Raw genomic sequence first — 4,193 nt, 5'->3', positions numbered from 1 at the left:
GCTAGCTGGAGAAGTTGGAGAGCCCTGGCCCTGACTAATGTCTGACCCAAGGAGTTGTCTCCACTCAGCAGACATTTCTGGAGTGCTGTATTGTGTGCGTGAGGGTGGAGGTGGAAGGGGGAGGAGGGAGAAGGAGAGAGGGAGGAAGAGTAATAGGAGACCTTGACTTGTATGCCAGATGGAGAGGGGATAAGGGATTTCTAGGCAGAGGGGGCAGCATGTGCAAGAGCATGGAGGCGTGAAAGGGGAAGGCACATTTGGGGAAGTGCAAGTGGTTCTCTACTGTTGGGGGTGGGGTGGGAAAGGGGCTAGGGTGAGGTGGAGGACATTGAGGGTTATGGTGATGGATTTCCTGAAAGCATTGGGCTTTCAAGCAGGGGAATGAACTGGTCTGATGTGGGTTTCAGGAAGCAAGGAGATGCTCATTATCCCACCAGCAAGATGAAGGCGGGGACGCTTTCTGATGTGTCTGTATATGTGCAGCGCTCTTTGAACAGTGAAGGTATGTCACTGAATAACAGTAGCAAAGATGTGGATTTCAGGAAGAGAGACTGGGCACCAGTAGATTACCATTGTCATAGTGCCTGCGGGAGATGAGACCTGAACTGGGGCCATGAGAGTGCATAAGGAGAGAAAACCAGGGCACTGAAAATATAGACACTACGAAATTTTGTAATGGATTGAATACGGGGTGAGAAGGAAGGAGGCATGAGGGTGGCTCCTCCAAGTTTCTGGCTCCTCCAGCAATATCTTCACTGGAGTTAAACTTTATCAAGGCACAATTTAAGAAAAAGCTTGAGGTTTATGCCTCTGCTGTTTATGTGTCCTCCATCACATCATTGTCTGGTTCCATGTCTCCATCATTGCCAGAAACAAGTTGGTAGCTCATGCAGCAACCATTCATTGACTTTTCCTTGCAGTCAGAGCCTTGATTTTGTTCAGGTGGCCCCCTTCCCCACGTGACGAAGGAATGGCTGACCTCAGCCCAGCCCTAGCGGTAAATCCCGTTTGGTCCAAGTCCGTCATGGTGGTTGCATTCCTCTTACCAGTGATGATTTTTTTTTTTGAAATTGGGTAAATTGTAATAGATTTCTCCCTCCCACTCTCCCTATCCCACCCCTCCAGGCGGTCACAAAGCACTGAGCTGATCTCCGTGTGCTATGCGGCTGCTTCCCACTAGCTATCTACCTTACGTTTGGTAGTGTATATATGTCCATGCCTCTCTCTCGCTTTGTCACAGCTCACCCTTCCCCCTCCCCATATCCTCAAGTCCGTTATCCAGTAGGTCTGTGTCTTTATTCCTGTCTTACCCGTAGGATCTTCATAACATTTTTTTCCTTAAATTCCATATATATGTGTTAGCATACGGTATTTGTCTTTCTCTTTCTGACTTACTTCACTCTGTATGACAGACTCTAGGTCTATCCACCTCATTACAAATAGCTCAATTTCGTTTCTTTTTATGGCTGAGTAATATTCCATTGTATATATGTGCCACATCTTCTTTATCCATTCGTCCGATGATGGGCACTTAGGTTGTTTCCATCTCCGGGCTATTGTAAATAGAGCTGCAATGAACATTTTGGTACATGACTCTTTTAGAATTACGGTTTTCTCAGGGTATATGCCCAGTAGTGGGATTGCTGGGTCATATGGTAGTAAATTTACAAGCAGCTCATGCAGCTCAATAACAAAAAAACAAACAACCCAATCCAAAAATGGGCAGAAGACCTAAATAGACATTTCTCCAAAGAAGATATACAGACTGCCAACAAACACATGAAAGAATGCTCAACATCATCAATCATTAGAGAAATGCAAATCAAAACTACAATGAGATATCATCTCATACCAGTCAGAATGGCCATCATCAAAAAATCTAGAAACAATAAATGCTGGAGAGGGTGTGGAGAAAAGGGAACTCTCCTGCACTGTTGGTGGGAATGTAAATTGATATAGCCACTATGGAGAACAGTATGGAGTTTCCTCAAAAAACTACAAATAGAACCAGTGATGATTTGCGTTTAGACCTGTGATGCAAGTCTGGCCTGAAAAACCAGAGGGGAAGCCTGTGGCAGGGAGGTGGCTTTTGCAAAGGGTCTCTTCCCTTTCAAAAACAGTCTGCCCCCTTGGCTGGATGTGGATGTGTTTGGTGGTGATACTTGGAATTGCTCCCAGTCTGAGGATGCAGCCAACACGTGACAGAGGTGGGGAGAATCCTGGGAAAGATGAGCTAGTGCACTGATGCAGAGCCTAGACTTTTGGATATATGAGATGGTCCATCTTATTGCTTAAGCAGGTTTAATAGCAGTGTGCTGTCTCTTGGCAAACATAAGAATCCCAAATGATGCACTGATATGCACGTCCAATTTTTTTTTTGTAAAGAAGGCAGGGTCTAAATTATTGAAGCTTTTGAAATGAAATGAAAAAAGGCTTGATGATGGATGAAACAGTGGGTTTCATTTAATTCAACACGTAATCCACCCTCCTCTTCTATAGCAATATAGTACCTGGAGAACTGGCTAGTCTACGAGACACTGCATTTTCCAGCTGCTCTTGCAGTTCAGTGTGGCTTTGTGACTAAATCCTTTCCAGTAAAAAGTAAATAGAAATAGTCCTTAAGGCTTTTGCTCTTCCGTGCTCCATTTCCTTTTGCCTCGAGTTGAAACACAGATGTGTAAGGAACCCAGCTTCAGTAATGCTTCAAAGAGGCTGACAGAGCAAAGTTAAGGAAGGAACCTGGGTTCCTGAATGACTGCATGGAGTGGAGCCACCCACCAACGTGGACTAGAGAATGAGAAATAAACTTCCATTTTCTAGAAGCCATTGTATTTTCGGGCTCTGTTGCAGCAGCTTAGTCTACCCCATGCTACTCTACAGCTGTTTTTAGAAGAGACTTTGGTACCATTTTATGCTATTGTCTAAATCCTTTCAGTAGCTAAGTTCCTCTTAATATCCAGCACCAATATCTTCTGAAGTGTAAAGAGCATGGGTTTTTTTTTGTTTGTTCGTTTTGTTTTTGCAGTACGCGGGCCTCTCACGGCTGTGGCCTCTCTCGTTGCGGAGCACAGGCTCCGGACGCGCAGGCTCAGTGGCCATGGCTCACGGGCCCAGCCGCTCCGCGGCATGTGGGATCTTCCCGGGCCGGGGCACGAACCCGTGTCCCCTGCATCGGCAGGCGGACTCTCAACCACTGCGCCACCAGGGAAGCCCAACAGCACGGTTTTCTCTGGCTGAAAGTCACAGTCTCTTGGGCCCTTCACAATACTTTCCAGCTTTTAGTCTTTTCACCCTTCTAGCTGTTGTTCTTCTAAACTTACCCCATCTCCATTAAGATGCTGAACACTACACTCCCGCAGACTACTGGTTATGCTTAAGTTTGGCAAGTCGTTGCCCTTTCTGGATCTGTTTCCCCAACCTGATGTGGTTGAGGGGTCTGAACCGAGACTTCCTGATCCTGACTGCAGTGTATGTCACCCACTTCTATTCATCTCTAAAAAACCCTCAGGAGTTAAAACAAGTTTTTTTCACAGCTATCCAAGAGATGTTGTTGAGTGAAAAGAAAAAGGGAGACCCAAATACACCCAGAAACACAGACATGGACACATGCAGTCCTACCCATGCTCACAGGCATTATTGTGTATAGCAAAAATCTGTAGAACACTACAGCAATCCTAACCGTGTTTATCTGTGGGCTAGGGTAGGGGGAGGACTTTAATTATGACACTGTATAGCTCTGTTTGTTTATTATTTAATTTTATAATCAGAAAAAATATTTGCTGCACAGCAGAGACTGGTACAACACTGTAAATCAACTATACTGCAATTAAAAAAAAAGAAAAAAGAAAGACACACTTGACTCTCATTATTCATGGACTCTGTATTTGCAAGTTTGCCTACCCCTCAAATTTACTTGGAACCCCCAATCAATACTTGAGGTGTTTTCACTGTCATCTGTGGACATACACAGGCCCAGGGTGGCAAAAATTTAGATTGCCCAACACGCATGTTCCCAGGAGAGGTGGAACCAGGGGACGTTCTGCCTTCTTCTTTCAGCTCTCATTGTCAACTTTTTGTGGTCTATTCCATGCCACGTTTTTCTCACCTTGGGGCTTTTTGTTAGTGATTTTGCTGTCTTAAAATAAGTCCCAAGGGCTTCCCTGGTGGCGCAGTGGTTGAGAGTCCGCCTGCCG

Source organism: Neophocaena asiaeorientalis, unplaced genomic scaffold (assembly GCF_003031525.2).
Source record: "Neophocaena asiaeorientalis asiaeorientalis breed wild unplaced genomic scaffold, Neophocaena_asiaeorientalis_V1.1 scaffold409, whole genome shotgun sequence".
In the NCBI taxonomy this organism is placed as follows: Eukaryota; Metazoa; Chordata; class Mammalia; order Artiodactyla; family Phocoenidae; genus Neophocaena; species Neophocaena asiaeorientalis.
The sequence above is the reverse complement of the archived record's forward strand: the minus strand, read 5'-3'. Positions refer to the sequence as shown.